The 21228-nt window shown below is 43.9% G+C and overlaps 1 protein-coding gene across 5 annotated transcripts in view; it reads right to left on the reverse strand.

Moving 5' to 3' along the window:
- Positions 1 to 21228, reverse strand: part of BEND7 (BEN domain containing 7) — an 84107-nt gene that overhangs the window by 14829 nt on the left and 48050 nt on the right. The window lies entirely within an intron of this gene.

The raw sequence follows: 21228 nt of genomic DNA on the forward strand, positions 1-21228 counted from the left end.
CCAATGATCCCTAAGGACTCGGTGCTCAATGTAAATAACTTACTGTACAGTAAGTAACTAACTAGCTGTAAATAACTAACTCACAGTAACTCTGACTTACTGAAATTCTAAGACTCAGTCTGGGCACAGGAACCAACACCCTGCACACTGCATTAGATATGAGGAAATTCCTGCCCTATTAAGTGCTTTAGCAGGCAGGACAAAAGAGAGACAGGGCAATGACCCCAGGAAAGCCGCACAGTGTGTGGCCAAGTGTGAGGTGTGGAGTTGACATTTCTGTTCCTGACCGCTTTTCAACCCGCCTTTTTACCTTGCTGCCTGTGAGGTCAGTGAGCAGACACATCGTTGCACTGCCTTCCTGGTATTTTAAACCTTGGTAATTTCAATGTGTTAAAAGGTCTCTTTCAAAAAGGAACGACAAAGGGAAATATTGACAGATTTAACTATACAAAAATTGAAATTCCTATTCAATGAAAACCAAACATCTTAAAAGAGCCACAAGCCTGGCCACATCATACACACACACACATACACACACACGCCTCAGAATGGTCAATATCTTTAAAGAGTGCACTCATATAAAAGAGTGAGTTCAATAGTCCTATAGATCAATAGTGTATTTGAAGTATAAAATACTAGGGAAAATGTTCAACTAATATGTAAATCAAAGAACTGCTAAGCACGCTTTGTATACCTATCTTAAATTAGAAAAATAATGTCAAAAAGGCTGTATTTGATAGCAAAACTGTGTGACCTGACCCAGTCAAGCGTAACTATAGTAGTAGCAGAAGACTGGGGATTTTTATCTTGGGAAATAATAACAAAACATAGTAAGATCCACAAAATGGTTACACCCTTGATCAGCGATATTACTTCCAAGATCGTGTCCTATGGAAATACACAAAGGAAAAAGCCAAGTGTGTGAACTCAGATGCAGGCAGAGCAACTGTGCAGGAAATGACAACGGCTGTGGAGAGGGTGGCCCTGCAGGCTGGAGGGGGGAGGGTGGCCCTGCAGGCTGGAGGGGGGAGGGTGGCCCTGCAGGCTGGAGGGGGGGGGGTGGCCCTGCAGGCTGGAGGGGAGAGGGTGGCCCTGCAGGCTGGAGGGCGGAGGGTGGCCCTGCAGGTTGGAGGGCGGAGGGTGGCCCTGCAGGCTGGAGGGGGGAGGGTGGCCCTGCAGGCTGGAGGGGGGAGGGTGGCCCTGCAGGCTGGAGGGGGGGGGTGGCCCTGCAGGCTGGAGGGGAGAGGGTGGCCCTGCAGGCTGGAGGGCGGAGGGTGGCCCTGCAGGTTGGAGGGCGGAGGGTGGCCCTGCAGGCTGGAGGGGGGAGGGTGGCCCTGCAGGCTGGAGGGGGGAGGGTGGCCCTGCAGGCTGGAGGGGGGAGGGTGGCCCTGCAGGCTGGAGGGGGGAGGGTGGCCCTGCAGGCTGGAGGGGGGAGGGTGGCCCTGCAGGCTGGAGGGGGGAGGGTGGCCCTGCAGGCTGGAGGGGGGAGGGTGGCCCTGCAGGCTGGAGGGGGGAGGGTGGCCCTGCAGGCTGGAGGGGGGAGGGTGGCCCTGCAGGCTGGAGGGGGGAGGGTGGCCCTGCAGGCTGGAGGGGAGAGAGGAATCCCTTTAGGAAGCTTATACTTGTTTCAGTCAGTCAAGCATCTGGGGCAGATGGTTTACATTCTGTGGTGAAACCTATGGTACAGCAACCACAGAAAGGAAGGTGTGAGGTCAAGGCAGAACACCACAGTCTTAGGGTGGGCTGTGTGTGGAGCACCACATGACATGGCCAGCAGAAGGTTAGGCAGAGGTACAGTGAAAGATGCTGGGCTACTGACAGTGTTAGGTCTGAGTCTGTGGGGATCAGTTCCAAGACCCTGGAAGACAGTCATATAACTGATGCATCACCGATGCCGTCATCACATACTTCAAATCAAATTTAGTGATTATAATGAGTGAGTTAACCCAGAAGCAGAAAGACTCAAATGGTATATATTCACTTATATCTGCATATTAGCCCAAGGGGCATGTCCCACGAAAGCCTTCACTTACCAGGAAACTGAGACAGAGAGGAGGACATTCTAGTGGGACTCTAGATGAGAGAATCATGGGAGAATGGCAAAGTAGAAGGATCCAGAGGGTCCTAGAAGCCTACAAGTAGAACATTATGATAGGCAGATTTGGGCACAGGGGTCCCGCTCAAACTAAGGCACCAGCCAAGGACAATACAGGCGGTAAACCTTAAACCCCTACCCAGATCTAGACAATGGACAGAACACTCTCCACAGTAGAGTGGAGAGTGGGATATGACTTTCTCACATACTCTGGTGCCTCACCTTTGACCATGTCCCCTGGAGGGGGAGACCTGGTGGCACTCAGAGGAAGGACAGCAGGTTACCAAGAAGAGACTTGATACCCTATGAGCATATACAGGGGGAGGTAATCCCCCTCAGGAACAGTCATAGGGGAGGAGAATAAGGGGAAAATGGGAGGGAGGGAAGAAGGGGAGGATACAAGGGATGGGATAACCATTGAGATGTAACAAGAATAAATAAAGGAGAAAAAAATGAAAAAAAAAAAACAAAAAACCCAAAAAAACAAAACAAAACAAAAATCAAATTTAGATTCTCATGAGAACTAATACAGTGTCAACACCTAAGTAAAATGTTGCATTGTTGCACTATTTATGGAATAATCACATGGAAAAAGGCTATATGGTTGGTTTTGCTGTTGTTGGATGTTTGTTTGTTTGTTTTTTGAGACAGTGTTTTTCCATGTAGTCCTGAAACTTGCTCTGTAGACCAGGCTGGCCTTGAACTAAGAGATCTGCCTGTTTCTGCCTCCTGAGTGCTGGGATGAAAGACGTTTGCTACCACCAACTGGCAAAAGTCTACACATTTAAAGCATACACTTAACCCCTGGGCTACGCTGTGCATCAAAACTTTTCTGCTTTCAATCTGTGATTGGTTGAAACTGTGGATGCTAAACACACTGAACACGAAGAGCCTATTGTATGTGTGGTCGTCAAACAACGCGCAGAAGAACTGTTCGGAGAGAACACAGAGGATGAAGGGCACCCGGCTGAGCGCAGACTGTGGAGAACACCAGTGCTTAGGAATAAATGATGGAGGCAGAGAAGGCCATGAAGGCGGCCAAGATGACTGCAAGGCCAAGGGATTCAGAAAGAATAGTCGGCAAGTGGCTCTAGAGCATTAGTGAAACAATGGCTTAGCAAGTGACTGCTGAGAGCCATGGAGGGAGTAGCCACCAACATTGCTCTAGGGACAGAGGGGCGGGAGAAGGAAAGGAAGGATGAGGGTGGTCTGTAGGTAGTGGAAGCAGGCAACGTGGTAGTTGGCTGTAGGACACACGAGAAAGGATGATTCAATGAACCATCTTGGAGGAAGTAGGGGTGATGGGATACAGGGCTGAAGTCAAGAGGGGAACAAGAAGGGAAAGGCCGAGGGTGAGGGGATGTGCTGCTACGAGGTGGCTCTAGGTCTGAGGAGGCCCTAGGCTCCAGAGACTCAGTGAGCTCAGTGGTGAGGCACCGTGGAGGTGGGGCGTGTGGGAAGTTTTAGAAGTGGTGCTGAAAATGGGCAATTAGCAGCAGACTGAGGACAAGCTGTAAAGTGCAAAGCACTGAACGGGGTGCAGCGGTCTACAGGGGCGGGGTACTGGTGGAAGAGACGGCATGGTGTTAGGGTTAGCTGAACAAGTTCAGCACCACAGTGGAGTTCTAAGGCACAAGATGATGTTAGGAGACGGACACCAGAGAGATGTTTACAGACAGAGTCTGAGATGCTACATAGACCAGTAAATGGAGATAACCAGTGGGTTAGCAGGCAAGGGATAGATGGCAGCAGACAATGCCTGGAATAGTGTGGTGGGATGCAGAGTGGAAAGATGCTAAGGCATGCTGAATGATGAGGATAGTGACAGAAGCAAAAAGGCATGGCTACTGAGGTCCTGACCATGTGGCCAGGGACCAGATGGGTTTGCATGTGCGCAGGGGAGCGATTCACACCAAGTTGTTGGAGGGAGGTATAAAGATCTCCTCAGAGCTTTAATGGCCATCGCAGACTTATTCGAGTGGTGGGCGGAGAGATGGTTAGGACGCAGAATCAAGGAGCAGGGTAATACGAATCAGGCGACCCACTTTAGGCTGTGGAGGTAAAGGAGAGCGAGCAGCAGAGGAAGCAAAGCATTCCTGGGGCACAGATGTGCTTCATGAATTCCGACACACAGGTTCCCCATTCCCTTGTATCCCTCAAAGCACCCCATGCAGTGAAGAAACTCAAGAAACATACAGTGAATAAATCAATAGAGTTCCCAGTCTTGTTTCTAATGTTAGCAAATAAGAGGAGTTTAAAAATGTAGATTACTGTGGAAAACGGCCCATCTGAATTAGCAGGAAGTCTTAACTAAACATATTTAAAGAAAAAAGTTTTTTTTTGTACTCAAATGCTCACAATAACATTTACTAATTGAAAAACTGTCAAAAGGGTGCTTGAAGTTCTGTTTTAATAAATAAAAAACTAAAAACAATGCATTTTATCTAGCATTCTACTCACTTAAATAAAAAAGCATAGTACAAAAAAAATGACTGAACAGACCATCTTACGAGGTGAACATGTTTCCCCTTATAATGCTTTGTATACAATTAATTTCCACGGCAACCTCTTTTCTTAGACTGTGAAAGGCTTGTGCCCAAATTATCACACATTAGCAAGTTGTGTTTCCAAAACAACAAACTAGACCTGGGCTATGCCAATGTCCAAACAGCTCCATGGGTGCCAACAACCGGCTTAGAAAAACCAAATGGAAGGTTGTGGAATATTCTCTCTCACTCTGTGAGAGGCTGCAGTTCAGAGCTCTACAGTATAACCTTGAGCTCAGAATCCCATCACTCACTTAAAAAGGCAACAGTGTTTTCTTCTTCTTCTTTTTTTCTTTCAGTTAAAACTTTTCTGCTTTCAACAGAAAAATGCTAGAAAAACCACCTTCCCCTGGGCCTGTAACTAAGGCCTTTGAGGGATAGCACAGGCTTCTCAAGAACTGCCTGCACAAACAAATACTTCCACTAGGCACATTATTGACATTCTGATTCATGGATTAGCCAAACTTCAAAGGGACTTTTAACTGGAATTTACCTATTGAAGATGAAATTTTATTCTCTCCACTACAATCACAGATGAGACCTTAGAACAAAGCCAAAAGATTGTCATTGCATTGATGTGAAGACAGCGGGTATGCTACGTGAGCAGAGGTATGGAGTAAGCAGAATATATTTTGCTATCAGAATCTATAGCTAAAGGTCAAGCTATTATCCTGGTAACAGTTCCATTAGGAGTAATGATGTGAAAAGTGGCATTGCATTAATGCACTGGGTTTCCTACTATGTTAATAGTGGGTCATTAAGAATCATAGTAGCATAATTTGCATTCATCCCCAGAATGCAATAGGTTCTAAAAAGAAATTTCCCTCTTTCCTATTTTAATGCATCAAGGAGACAGGAGGGCTAATTTTAAATGAGCCCAAATAATCTGAACAAGTGGAATGAAACCAACGATTAAACTAAATAAAAGAGTTTAAGCATCTACTTTGCTTAATATAATTTGAGGTCCCAAGGCACAGAGAGTATGCTAAGTCACCAGGGAAATGACAAATGCTTGAGTAGATTCGTACATGAATAATGACTTTCCCAGATGCTTGCATTCATTTGAACCATGCCCTTTAATTGTTTATAAATAATGAATAAGCTTGTGGTGGCTGAGCAGATCCTTCTCTGGAACGCAGCTTTTAATATAATCATCAGTGAGCTTGGTGCTGGGGAGTGTGTCTGGCAACTCAGACAGAGGGGACTAGCTGTGTTCCCCCAACACAAGTTCAAGGGTCTTCTTACTTGGACTTTTCTGTACTGGAAAAAACTGAGTAGAAGATAGACTTTGAGAGGACATCAATGTGCCATGCAGGCACCTGAAGGAGTGGGGGATCTGGAGAGATCCGCTCTTTCTGTGGCTTAAGGATTCTGGCCAACAGTGAGAAATCATGTTCAGTTGCAATGACTCAGTTATAACTCGAAACAGTCAAATGGGAACTGAGATTTGGATAGAGAAGATGAGAAAAGTGGGTCTATGTTAGAAGCCAAATCCCCTAAGCCTTTGAGGAGCTATGGACAACAGCATCTGTAGCACAGTCCCAACTGAGGACCACTTGTAGGGAAGAGTGTTCAAAGCACTTATATCTTTCCCACAGCCTTCTCTTCTTCTCTTAAGGCTATTATTTTAGCTTCCCACATACTAAGCAGTTAACATAGCTCATTTAATCTTCACAATAACCAGTAGAGTAGGTATTGTGATCTTAATTACAGATGACAAGATCCAAGGATGTGCAAGTTAAATAACTGATTTGAGATTGTGCGGCCAGAAAGGATTGTTTTCCATAGAAAATTACTGGGCGTTTAATCTTTGATTTTGTAGATGAGTGTTCAGGTATTGTGAGAGAAAAGTCATCAGATCCTAGATAGAAGAAGTAAGCAGTGATTAAGTAATTATTTCCACGATGATGATGAGAATGCCAATGTTATTTTCAACCACACACAATGGAAGTGTGGTGACATCTGGGGAGAGAAAACTGGATGAATCTGGCACATCTCCTGCCCTCTGGCCGCTAATCCACCGACCAATGAGACCAGTTGAGTAGACGAGGATAAGCAGAAACTGGCCCTGTGGGGGACAGACGTAAGGAGTCTGAACCTTGGGACCCGATGGCGTGCTGGGATGTCCAGGGAAGCGAGAGCTCAACACTACAGCAGAGGTGGGCCGGGCCCGCTTCTATCTTCCTCTTAGGACAGTGGGCAGTGGCAATGAAAGCACGGCGTACAGAGCTGAGAAGTCATGGTGTGAAGAGCCCTGTGTATCAGACATAAAACCAGGGCGGAGGGAAGGGAGTTGGGGGAAACAAGAGGGAGAGCCCAGCTGATGGAGAAGAGGAGGAAGGAGTCGTGTGAAGAGAAGAAGCAAAGTCATGGAATTGCAGGGACTGGAGCTGCACAGGATACAGAGTGTAAGCATGTACGCCGGTCCTAGGGCCACCCATGTCCTTACCATGTTAACACACAGACTACTCACAAGACAGCTTGTCCCCACGTTAGACCTACTTCTGGAAATCACAGTGCCGCCATGAAGAGTGTTTTATATAGACTGTTGGAAAGCCCAAGTCTTTATGTACATCAGTTACGTTAGACCACATACTCTTATGCCACAGGACCTCTGAATACCCCAACTCTCTTTCCCATCACTGGCCTCTGCGCACTCACAAATCTTAGAAGAATAACGTGAGACACAAAGCCACAGAAGATCTTTTGAGAGGTGACTGCTTCAGTGTACAGTTTCTCTCACCTTTTTCTGTTGATTATTAAGGCCAGTTACTGTGGATGATGTTGTCTGACCCTGACACAGCAGGGTGATGCTTTTCCTCTTGAATCTTGACACTCTGTGGCGTTATTATACAAATAACATGTGCTCATTCAGGAAACGATATATTAAGTCCCCACAATGCACCACGGTTTACCAGGTGCTAATGAATAAATGCCCTCTTGTTCTCAGAGAGTCTGCGGTGAAGTGGAAGATCAGGGCAACTAAGAGGTCAGGCACAGTAGAAAGCTGGGCGTGGTAGTGCTTGTCCATAGATCTAGCACTCCTAAGAGTTAGGCAGAGGGATTGACAGTTCAAATCTCGGATGAACTACACAGCAAGACTCAGTATCAAACAAAATGAAGTAACACTTGGCAAAGATCAAACTAATACAACAAACCCTACACAAGATCAGAGAGCTGGGGGCATCTTACCATGCTTGGCTTCTCCCATATTTAGGGGAAGCTTCTGGATGAAGGGCTAAGCTGAACGTTAAGAGAAAGTAGACACCAAAGAAAGACAAGAGCAGAGCCAGGTGTGGTGGCGCACACCTTTAATCCCAGCACTTGGGAGGCAGAGGCTGGTGGATCACTGTGAGTTTGAGGCCAGCCTGGTCTAAAAAGTGAGTCCAGCCCAGCCAAGGCTACACAGAGAAATCCTGTCTCAAAACCCCCCCCAAAAGAAAATAATAATAATAATAATAATAATAATAATAATAATAATAATAATAATAATGACAAGAGCAGTCACTGCAGAGACAAACAGCTGATCACAGTGCTGAAGGTAAGTGATGGTTGAGTGCTCAGCCCTAAGCACGACACTTGTCTCAAACCCCACAAGGCTCAAGGAGCATCACAGGAAAGCTAGAGAGGATTTAAAAGCTGGAACATGGAAACTGCTATGAAATGCGTGACTATTGCACCGTGAATGCACAGCAGCTTTGGTTCCTGTGTAAGACCTAGCCAGGACACGGTCCATCATGGGCAGGAAAAGGCTCATGAGGCCCCACCCCTAGCTGAGGAGCTAATTGTCAGTTGGTGGCTGTCGGAGTAGACTAGTTAGCTAACGCTCCAGTGGATGACCCTACATTCCATGCGCATGCTGGGTGGGGTAGGGTGGGGTGAAGGTGGGAGAGGGGATTTGGGTTGGATATGATCAAGATACATTGTATACATGTATGAATAGCCAAAGAATAAAACGAATGCTCCAAAAGGCCAGGGAGGGGAGAGGTGGAGGGGGAAAGGGAAGGAGGGAGGGAGGATATTTCAGACACAGGCACAGAGGTGAAGGCACACCCTGAAGCTATCCCAGGTGGCTGTAGGCTCAATTACCGTGGAAGCCTAGGCTTCACACTGATGAGGGAGAAGGAGATGCAGGTCTGTGGACGTGAGACAGAAAGAATCCAAGAGGAGACATTAGTGACGGACCAACAGCTCAGAGAGAGAAGCAACAGGCAAGCTCAGGTGAGCCTTTGCAGGGCGGGAGAAGTTCCTTTTGAAAATTGTACACGCTTGGATTATGCCTTGAAGAGGTTTAGGGCTTGAGGTTATATTGAAATTATAAATGAGTATAAGCATTGCTGTTGGTGTCCCTGGGACCAGACAAAAGGAATAGAGGGGTCACTTTGAAGAGAACTTTTGCAGCCAGGGTCACAGGAAAGGGTGGGGGGCAGTGAGGAGAAGAAGCCATTACACATAAATTATTCTTAAATAAGAATGCAAGAGACAGTCTGTTGTAAGTCAGATGCGGGAAATCAGAGTTAGATCTCCACTAGCTTAAGACAAGGAATAGCAAGGGAAGTTGCTTAGGAAGGACTTCGTTCATCAAGAAAACAGCAGGCCTGGCCAGTGGAATGGCTCAGACAGTGAAAGAGCTTGCTGCCAAGCCCGGGTTAGGTTCTTGGGATCCATAGGGTCGAAGGAGAACCCCTGCCTGCCGTAAGTTGTCCTCTGACCTGCACACATGTGCTGGCTCATGTGTGTGCACATATATGTCAAGGCCAATTACAGAAAAGAATCAAATATAACTTAGAGAAATTAAAAAGATAAAGTAGTTGATCCAGCAAGATGGATCAGCTGGTTACGGGACTTGTTACACAAGCCTGGTTTGATCTGTACAACTCTACAGACTGTCCTCTGTCGCACAGTCCCTGTCATGCTCGCATTCTCCACATCTCTCTCTGTCTCTCTCTGTCTCTATCTCTGTCTCTGTCTCTCTCTCTCTCTCTCTCACACACACACACACACACACACACACAAAATACGCTTAAAAAATCAAAGAATAGGTTAATTAAAAAACTAATATCTTACTAAAGACAGGGAAATAGCAGCTGGGCACACAGTAATGAAGAGATGGAAAACAGATAAAAGATACAGGAAAGAATAAAAAAAAAAAGTCCAATCAACACAGACGTTTTAGAGGTAGGGAAACAAGACAAAAAAAAAAAAAAAGAAAAAAAAGAAAAGAAAAAAAAATAGATTGAAATGTTCAGATTTGATGGGTTTTAAGAAGCATGACTTCTTAAAAAAACCCGCATGACTCCTGAGCTGATTAATAATAAAAACAAATATATACCTGGAGTAAAGAAATTAAAGAACATCCATAGCAAGGACTTCCTGAAAGCAAACTACAGTGGACAAAGGTGGCCTACAAAAAAAGCCACAGGCTGGGAGCAGGCTCACAGCAACTAAACCTACAAGTTCCCGGAGTACCCCCAGTAGCTCTGAGAAAAGTTATCCTTCACTTAAAAGAAAGAGCTGACTGCAACACTGTTTGACGGTGACGGTGATCTATAGCGATTCTCAGAACAGGGACAGAAGAAAAGTTCAGGTAGATTCCTGTGCAGAGAGTCTACACTCTCTTAGATGGCCTTAAATCCACCTTGCGGTCAAGGAAGGCCAGGAAACCACTCTCCTCCTCCACTTCTGAAGTACCGGGTTCCAGGCATGCACCACTACATGCAGTTTTGTTTGGCACTAGGGATCAAACCTAGCGTTCTGTACATGCTAGGCAAACACTGCACCAGCTGAGACACATGTGAACACACACACCCATGTACAAATGCTACACACAGTGACACCTGAAAATACTTCTGAAAGGTTTTTATGGCTGTGTGTGAGGGGGGCGGATAGAAGAGAATACCATTAGATTGTATGAGCGGAGGAAAAAATTTAAAAATGGGCATTAGGGAACACAAAGCATATAGGAAAAGAACCCTGGCTGTTACGATCCCAAATTTGACACGGCAAAAGGCAACGTGTGCAGCGCTTTCACAAGCTGCTAGATGACTGGCAGTTTTGCAACACACGTGACTTACAAAAGAACTCAGATAAGCTACTGAGAGAAGTGACCGGATAGAAACATAGGAAAAACACAGAAATTCACACAAGGGAAAGTAGCAACACGACAAGTGAAATGCTGCTCAACTCATTAGTGATTGAGGACTCCACCACTCAAGTGTCAGCGTACTTCAGATGATGAGTGAAAATTAAACTCTGGCAACATTAGATATTGGTAAAGATAAGAGAAATAGGATTTCTTTTTTTTTCAATTTTAATTTACTATAATTTATTCAGATTACATCCCAATTGCTATCCCCTCGCTTGTATCTTCCCATTCCTACCCTCCCTCGCTTTTCTGCTCTATTCCCCTCTCCTAGACCTCTGATGGAAAGGGACCTCTTTCCCTACCAAATGACCACAGCATATCAGGTCTCATCTGAGTAGCCTGCTTCCCTTCCTCTGTGTGCCCACTGGCCCTCCCTACCAAGGAGAAGTGATCAAATTAGAGTTCATGTCAGAAGCAGCCCTGCTCCCCCCACAAACCACAACCATGGAGGATGAGCTGTCCATTGGCTAGATCTGAACAGGGGGTCAAGGTTCACTGCATGCATTGTCCTTGGTTGGTGCGACAGTTTGTGCAGGTCCCCCTGGGTCCAGATCTGCTGGCCTTGATGGTCTCCTTGTGGGGCCATCAAATACAGTACTCAATTGTAAGTGGATATAGATGTCCTCTGAGAGAGTCTGCACAGTGGGGGATCAGGACAGATGCTGGGACTTGCTGATGAACTTGGGCTGAGAGTGACATGGAAGAATGGGGGATGGAAGGAAATAGCCACTGACTTGTCTCTGCCTCCCATAGTGCTAGCGCTACAGGCACATATAGCCATGCTCAGCTTTTTATGCGGTCTTAACATCAAAACTCATGTTTGAGCAGCAAGCGCTCTTACCCACTAAGCCACCAAGCCACCTCCCCAGCCCAAGGAAGAAATTCTTTACTAAATGCCACAGGTCTCAAAAATACACAGTGCCCAGAAGCTTATTTCAGATTTGAATTAGTAGCAATACTTTCGTATAGCTCACAAACTAATGCACCCTATAATTAAGGCTTTAAGGAGACTCCGTAGTATAAGCAATCGTGAACTTACTAATAAAATTACTAATGCTAATAGTTCTCTGCACTAGATGTTTGTCATCGCTGCAGGAACTAGCCAAGTGGCCCGCTGTACAGGGTCAGCAGGCAAGTACGGTAGCCACCTGCCACTCAGAGCTGACTTCTACCAAACAGGACTATTATTTAAGCCAGCGGCCATTATGAAAAGGGCCTTAAACATATACAGCATTGACTCCGGCCATATTTAATTAATTCTGTAGGTTTACTACTGAGAACTGGACCAGAGCTTCTGAACCATAGGATTACTGACCAGGAGACTTTAAAATCCAGTCAAGGCACTCCTTTATAGAAAAGGTAATGTTTCCAAAGCTTTAACAGTGCTCAGGAGCAAGCCTGCATGCTTACAACGCTCCGTTCATTATCTCCAGCCTGGTGGGAAATGTGAGGCTTATACAATATTGTTTAATCACAGTGATTCTCAAAGATCTGAGACCAGCAGAGCCTGGAGGAAAACACCTGTATCCTTTGCCCACCTTCACTGTTTTGCTACAGCAGCATCTCTGTCTGGAAGGAAGGCTGAAAAGTGCCTACAGTGAGTTCTCAAATTAAACAAAGCTAATTTAAATTTATATCCAGTTAAGAAAGCCCACAGCAGAGATCACTATAACACAGTGATTGGGAAATATGGTTAACACTTTCCATTGGCAATCTGTGCTACAGCGCACCTTTCTCTTTAATGCATCTGGTACAGTTCTGGGGAATAACAGCAACAAGCTTTGATGGAATGATAATTTACTGTTCAATCCACTTTTTTTTTCAGCAAAGAAAAATGTTTGAAAGTGACAGATTTGTAGGAACTCTACTTGAAAACTACCTTGGAAACCTTTAGTATGACTCATGTATTTTATAGATCAGCAAGTTACATATCAAGTAAAACAAAAACTTCAAAGATTGAAAATCATCCAAAAGGCAGGCAAAGCAGCATAAAATGGGAGGCACCTACCATCCCCTTCTGCCCAAGTACTGCACCATGGGACTCACCTATGCTTGTCTGCTCTCGAGACAAGTACTCTCAAGACAAACAAAAAAAAAGTTTTAGTGTTTTTTTTTTTTTTTTTTGAGACAGGGTCTTTTACTGAATCTGGAGCTCGCTGCTTGACTCAGTTGACTGGACAAAGACCCTGGGATTCACTAGTCTCCCAGCGCTGAGGCTCTAGGTAAGCTAGAGCTTACTTAGCTACCACACCACACCACACCAAGCTACTGCATGGGTACAGCAGATCCAAATTGAGGCCCTCATTCTCACAGATTGAAGACTTTATCCACTGAGCTGTCTCTCCAGCCTGTGTTCAAAAAACTACTGTTTTGAGTGACGATAAGCTGTCTGCTCAGTTTTCCCTCCTTTCCTGGGTTTATCAGTCATTTGCCATATATATGTATATGGCATGCTTTTATGTATCAAAGAACTTAAAAAGTAACGGTCTTATTGGGAAGGCAACATGCACATGCTCAACACCAAAAAGATGGCCACAGACTCTCACTTATCTGTTTTCCCAATGAGATTGGAACACCACTGTTTTTATTCCTAAACTGATTCAATTTAGGCCATTTTCCACATAAACCATCAATAGTTTAGCAAATGGTTAAGACTTACTGCTGCAGCATGTAAGACCTTGATAGTTGGGCATCTCAAGAAAGTCTCGTGATTGATGTGATAGTACTTAGGCCTATCCAGGAAAAATGACTCAGATCTGTCCAGAAAGAACTGAAAGACAGAGACTATAAAATCCAAAGTTTTAAAATCCCAAGGCTGAGTTGTGTCTGAGGCAGGTGCCCACACTCAGCTGGCTCTCCCTATCTGTGGCACTAGGAGACAGTTGCAAGGAGAGAGAAGTCAAGTGTGGGCAGGCTGGAAAAGCCCAGAGAATGGACTTGAGTCAGTAAACAGAAGCTAAATATGGAAAATGACATCACAATATTTGGTTTTATTCGTGTTACTTGGCTGTAAGTAGGCAGTATACTGAAGAAAAAGAACAAGGGAATATGTTGAGATGGGGGGGATATTTTTGGGAACAAAGCGGTGCACAGATAGATGGGCTCTGAGAAACTGAAAAAACAAATGAGTATGAGATGATGGGGAAAAAAAGAGTGAGCAGGGCTGGGTCAGCAGGCGGGATGAGTTGCAAAGAAATGAAGGCACTAAACATGGTTCTGAGTTTTCAACCCTGAAGAATACACTGTGTCAGTGCTGCTGTTCAAGAGAACGTGGCTAAAGCAGGTGCTGGGACTAGAAGACGCAGGATGCCTTCAAGAGGACGGCTATGTCAGACGTGAAAGGGGCTCATGAACACTACGATCAAGTCACAATGCCCTGTGTGTCTTGTGCTGGACTGTCAGCTGGCTCATTTGCTATGTCCACAGGTCTAATTGGCATGTGCTCTTATTTAGCTGAACCCAACCAAGCTACTTAAGTTATGGTGCACTGGGCTACAGAAGGACAGGGGTGGGAGGCACTTAAATATCGGATTTTCTCTGATCAAAGGAATGGAGTTGATAAGAAGCAGCTAAGTCTGTGTATAAAAGGTCTCTGAGAACTGCTGTGTGCTGACCATTGAGAGGGGCCGAGAGCTAAGGCAGGGCGGCCGGCAGGAAACACAACACAGAAACCCGAAGGGAACAGTGGTGAAAAGCCTGAAGTCATTACAAAGGGCAGCAGCCTCTCTAGTGAGGGGGCTTTCAGGGAGATGGATACAACCATGCTCTCTCTTACGGAAAGGTAAATTTTAGGGGCAGCCCTCCAAGTCATCTTAAAAGCTTTTTTTAAAAAAATTCAAAGCTTACATTCACCTTTAGTTTTTCTGCTGTTTTACCATTAGTATGTAAAACTCTAAGATGACAAATGTTCCGTGATCATTTGTATTCAGACTTTTAATATCTCTCTTTTTTGATATATATATATTATGATCCAGTCAACACTGGCTTCTGAAACTGAATTGAAAATGTTACTGGCATCAGTTGTAGGTCCCAGAAAATGGGACAAGGAATGTGACTGACCAATTCTGGACCCACTGTACAATTCTTCCAGTAAACAAAGTGCTGATGTGCAGATAATTCAAGAAGCTGAAAAGAAGGAAGGTTAGCTGTGTGGGAAACACATTGCTGTGTTCTGGTTGGGACCATAGCTAACCCATATGGTATCCTTATACAGAGAAGAGAAGAGCTCTTCTCACAGACCACATGCTTCAAGCTCTCATCTGCCATGAAACTTTCATAATAAACACATGAACTGGCAATGTGAACAAGAGTAATGGTGCCTATCACGCTATGCAGTGCAGCCGTGCCTCAGTGGTCCTGTTTCTGTGACAGAAACGTCTCCTCACAGGAGGGTGTCTCTGTGAACCTAACAGGAGTGTTAAAATGCAGGCTTGGTAAGAGTTCAGAAACTGGGAAATACAATAGCGATTTTGGAAATTAAAAAAAAAAATGGTTTCTGCCCATATGTGAAAAGCTGAAGAAAAATCAAGAAAACCTACTAGCTTGTTGAGTTTGCCCACATCTCCAATTGCTCCTTACACAGGAAGTGGATGGACCGACAATTCTAAGGAAGATGGGAGCCCTCTTTTGAGCGCTTGGAAGACTAGTTGTAAGGGGGGCGGGCATACATTAAAACTCACTATGGCCCCAATCTCAAGCATTATGCTTTACCTACTAGGTATGGGATGGTGCTTGTGTAGCTTGTAGCAACAAATTTAAAAATGAAACATTTGTGCGTAAACTATGTCTGAATTCATTTTGTTAGTATTATGTTTCTCAAGTTAAACTGTTTACAGTAAATAGGTTGCTGAGGACTCAGGGTCCATCAACTAGAATTAGCATTAAATCGTTCTGGAGGCGCAAGGCTTCCGCTTCATGGTATCGAATTTAAGCTTTACTAAACATATTCCATAGCTAACCTGGTCTAATCTCTGCATTTGACAGATTGCTCAACTTTCAGGGTCTACTTCCGGGTCACCTATTTGGGGAGCTCTTCTTCTAGTGAGGTTGTTGTCCTTTGTGCCTCCTCCCCTTACACAGTGGGCATATGACATTTATTTTATTCTGGCTTGGAGTATGGGTCTATGCTATGGTTATTGCTCACATGTCTGTAGCTGTACCAAGTGGAATGTTCTTTATGGTCAGGGGCTAGGATCACTCCTGGCTGACAGTGCTGGGTATCGAATGCTTGTGTTTTTTTTAATTTATTTTTTATCAATTTATTCATATTACATCTCAATGGTTATCCCATCCCTTGAATGCTTGTGTTTTAAAAGGACTTCTCATGTATGCTGATGGTGCCTAAGCTTACAGGGCATATGAAAAGCTGCTCTTGTAACCTCTACAGAGCATGGACAACAAGAGAAGCCACCACTCTGCCTAGTGAAGGGACTGGCAGACTGAGTGCTTCACATGTGATCGAGGGGGACTTGGGTCAGGAGACTGCCAAGTGTGGAGACGGTAAGGTTGGCACCAGGAAGAATATTACTGGAGTGTGCGTCCTGATTCCTAAGTCTGGACCTGGAATCGCTCTTCCTTCTTCCTGGTGATGCGAGGGAAGTGGATGAAGAAGTGTTCAGTCTAGTCCTAGAGCGTCACTTCAAGTATGTTGAAACCAGGATTCATAACTCAGGATTAACCAAACCAAACCAAACCAAACCAAACCAAACCTCTGTAAGCCAGGTCAGGCAGATGCCTTTAATCCCAACACGAGACTGAGAAGGGCATCCAGATCTCTGTAAATTAAAGACCAGGCTGGTCTACATAGGTAACTCTGGATTAGTCAGGGATATACAGTGAAACCCTGTCTCAAACAAAACAAAATTGCACAACAATAAAAACATTGAAACTTCGAGCTCAAAGAAGGAAAGACTGTTGAGATAATGCTACGTCATCACTTGCTCCTGATGAGAAAGAGAACACTGGGCACTCCTAAAGGATGCCTGAAGGACACTGCGTACCACAGATGGGCTGATGTGTGCTGCTGCTGACATCTAAAGCAAATATCAGAATCCTGAGCATGGGCGTGGCTTCTCCAAGGGAGTCGAAGGTGCTGAAAACCCCTAGAACCAGAATCACCTGTGCCCACTTGCTCAAAAAAAAAAAAAAATCAAGATTTGGGGGCTATCTCACAGCTACTGAAGATGGAGCCCCAGAATCTAGATTTTTGAACCAACACCCTAGATGATGTTGACGCAATCAAACTATGAGAACCACTCTAAAGGAAGTGAAAACCCAGAGCCGCCTCTGTAGGACTATTGAGAGTCAGTATGAACCGCTTGTCATTGAGCCAACATGAAATTACAACACAAAAAGTAGGTGAGGGTTGAATGCTTGCCGAGCATGCATGACACCAAGAGGCCCTAGGTTTTAAACCCCAATATCCACGCACAAAAATAAAGTCAACCAAACCAAAGAAACCGCAACAGAACACTTTAATGATGCAGATAAGAGCCAAGCTTTCTATATGTACTATTGTTGCTGTTCTATAGTTATGTCCTGTTTTAAGCAGATTCGTACATATATAAAAAAATGTGACCAGGTAAATTAGCAGCTGGCCCTTCACCTTCCAAAAGGATCCTTGAAGCAAAGCGTTCCCTAACTGGCTCTGGTGGCCTAACATCTAATCAAGAATTTAATTTGCATACAGCTTGGGGGAGGTAAGCTCTATGCAGTATTTGCTTTCAAGCTTTTGTTAGCTTTAGTTCTACGCACTAGAAAAGTATCACAAGTGTTTCTTCCACTAGAGAAGGGATCAATCTTCTGTCTTCTTCCCTGGCATCACCGAATTAGTTCTCAGTATCTTCAAGAAAAGAGCTGTCCTCGAGTCCAGGAAATAAATTGAAGCAGAGCTATATGGAACGAGAAATTCACTTTGAATAGGCTTCGCACAGCGACAACTAATGGCTGTCTTAGACGACCAGGGGAGACAGCTTCCTAGCAGACTTCATGAAGAATCCAAAATACTAGGTTTTCAGAGAGAAATGTTTAATTTCAAACTTTTCTCTATAATAAAGGCATACTAGAAAATGGCTTTGGAGTCAAACAGGCCACTCTGATGGCACCGTTTTGGGGAGGTTTATGTTAAGTTTACTTAAATGTCTTATAGCCTCCTGACCTCTTGTACAAAGAGAAATAAAATCATCACTGTAGGGATATGACAATGTTTCATGGAGTTCTGAGAAATCAGGAAAATTACCATCAAAATATAATAAACCAGATACAAACTCCATGTCCATATTAATTCAAATCTGTGAGGTCAAATAATAATAATACTAAAAATAAAAATTTAAAAAAAAATTTAAAGAAATATGATAGAGTTAGATTTATATTCAACCTATATTCCAGCTACTTCTCCTCCTCCCTCTTCTTTTTTTAATCAATTCACCATAAAGTGAATGATTTACAACTATGGGAATTAGAGGGTCTATCAAATAACAAACATGGACCTCAAGTGTCTAGAGTCATGGAATAAAGTGGGAGCCCTTGATGGACATTTCTGTAAAGCATGTGACAATATAACATTAAAGATATTGCACATTCAACTTTGAACCGTTTGGAATACCACTATCTGTAAACTGTCCCTCTCATAGTTCTGAGACCCTGAGGCTCTCTAGACAGACCAATGCCGACCTCTCAGGAAAGCAGTCAGTGGTGCTAAAGTGACAGAATGGAAGTCACCAACCATCTCTGCCACTTGACATACATGATTGATTTCAGTTGTGTATGCAAGGAGATTCAAAACTCCAGCCCAGTTATACAGCAAAAACTTTCTTACCTTATTACTATAAAGCCAAAACTCACAACTAGGCTCTAAAAACTGTGTTGTTGTAACTGTTTTTGAAAGGCATCCAGACAGTCAGCATCACATGGAGGTAACTCCTAAGTCAAACCACACGGCCCACAGAGCATATCACACAAAAATAATGGTGAGCCGGCCAATGGCAGCCTTAGCGGAGACAGCATGCTGTGAGGCAAGCAAATGGAGTACAAACCTCCACTCTAGGTTTTGAATATAAAAACCAGTTATCAATCCCAACTAAGCTTGCCCAGCCCTGCCCCTAAATCTCTAGTTAATAAGTTGTTTCCTGCTGCTCAGAAATATTAAGGTGAGGGTTTTTATTTCTTAATTTGTTATGTTTTTACCATTCTGGGGATCAGACCCAGGGTTCCACATATGCTAGGCAAGCGCTCAGCCACCGGCCACAGTCCCAGGCCTCAGGGGAGCTTTTCTTAAATAAGATCCTTTCAGCAGCAACACCTTAGTTCATTTTTACCTGTAATTTCTTAATAGATTATCATTAAGTATAAGTCACTATTAACCCACAGACTTATGTTGAAAAGTGTCATCCCTGAAAAGGCCTAATATTTGCTTTTGAGATATTGTTGTGGGAGAATTATCACACAAAAAGCTGTTAATCATCCCCTAATAACCTTTCCCCCCAATGCATTATAAAAAATTAATGATAGTTAAAGCTAGTTTATTTAAGATAATAAATATCACTTTGTATAATCCCTCTGAGTCTGGACTTCTTTTATGAGGGCTGAATAATACCAAGGGTGAAACCAGAGAGAGACACAATAAAAAGAAAACTAGGGGGTGGGGATTTAGCTCAGTGGTAGAGCACTTGCCTAGAAAGCGCAAGGCCCTGGGTTAGGTCCTCAGCTCTGGAAAAAGAAAAGAAAAGAAAAGAAAAGAAAAGAAAAGAAAAGAAAAGAAAAGAAAACTATAAACCAATCTTACTGAGGAATACAGATGAAAAATTAAAATACCTGCAAAGGGGAGCTGGAGAGCTCGGTGGTTAAGAACACTCTCTATTCTTACTGAGCAGCTTAAAGTCCAGTTCCAGGGGACCCGATGCCGTCTCCTGACTTTCACTGGTACTGCATACATGTGGTCCATATACACACATGCAGGCAAAACACTCAAACATAAAATAAGTAAATCTAACTTTAAAAAAAACTTACAAACTGAATCTAGGAACACATAAAAATGATCACCCACCACAATTAAGTTGGTTTCATCACAGAGATGTGAGGATGGCTCAGCATACACAAGCCAATACCTGTAATCCTCACAGCATTTCTGTTCCTTCTGACAGGCATCGTCTTACAGATTGGCATCATTTCACAACCAGCGTTTTAATTAATCGAATCACTCTTGCTCCTTCACTGCTATTTTCAAATGTGATAGTTTATAAAACTAACCGCTTTTTTGTTCCTAGTTTTTAGGACCTTTCAAAAATAATATGCAGCTGGTTAACTATCTCATAAGAGATACTCTCAAATAAAGGAGATTGCACATTAAATGTACTCAAAATCTTTCTCTAATATGTGGCAGACAACGACAGCAACAATACAAACAGTCTTGGGATCGTGTGTTGGAAGAGGTCATTTTATGTTTCTCCTGGTAACTCAGATTCAAAAGACTTGAGCTTATCTCTACTGATAGAAAGAAAAATTAGAAATAGTTATCCTATAGGTCCTTCAACAATACCCACTTCCAAAAATCACTTGTAACGTGTATGCTAAAACCATTGGGAGAAAGGCACGGCAAAGGAAGATATATTGGGAGGGGAAGCCTTAAGATAATTATATTAAAATTTACTGTCAATTCGGGTTTCCACTTTTTCACTTTCACTGGCAATTTATTGAATAAATTTATCAGACATTTACAAGTGTATTTTGATGGCCATCGCTCCAAACTGGTTATAAGAAGGCACGAGAACATTTAGCACTAATTCTATTATGACAACGAAGTAAGGTCTAAGTCAAGATGCAAAACAAACTCCATGACTACTCACTCACCCCCCCCCCCAACATGTATTTATAGAAGCAAAGGGCACAGAGGAAGGAATGTTTCCCTTTACCCCATGAGAGTCCAAAGACTGAGTCTATTAAATAACCTATCCACAGGCAGGTTAAGAGGTCAAGTCTACACAGGAAGAAGAACGAACACCCTACCCAGTGAGATCTAGAAGCATCTGCCTATTCTTCTTCTGACAAAGATTTGGGGGCGAACTCAGCGGGCTCCCTTGCAAGTGTCTGCGTGTGACGTCACTCCAGTCCTCATCTATGATCTGACATAAAATTATAAGGGAGTAACGTGGACATGATGGCCACAGACTCCTCCCGGGCAGGCCTGTCTTATGGCACACGAGAGAAGCTCTGACAAAGCCTCTGCCGGCAGGTGCTGCCCTTCCTTGAACTCAGCGCATTTGGCAGCTGCGTGCCCTGACTTCCTACAAGCGGCACGGGGAATAAGACCATTTAAGACAGAGCTTGTTTTCAAGGAGCTGATATGAAATCCTGTAAAATAAATAAATAAAATGTCTTATAAAGCAGGCAGATGCTGCTCTCAAAGCTGAATAAAGGCTGCAGGTGGGCACAGGGTAAACTCTCAA

The sequence above is a fragment of the Acomys minous genome (assembly GCF_964271855.1).
Source record: "Acomys minous genome assembly, chromosome: 5".
In the NCBI taxonomy this organism is placed as follows: domain Eukaryota; kingdom Metazoa; phylum Chordata; class Mammalia; order Rodentia; family Muridae; genus Acomys; species Acomys minous.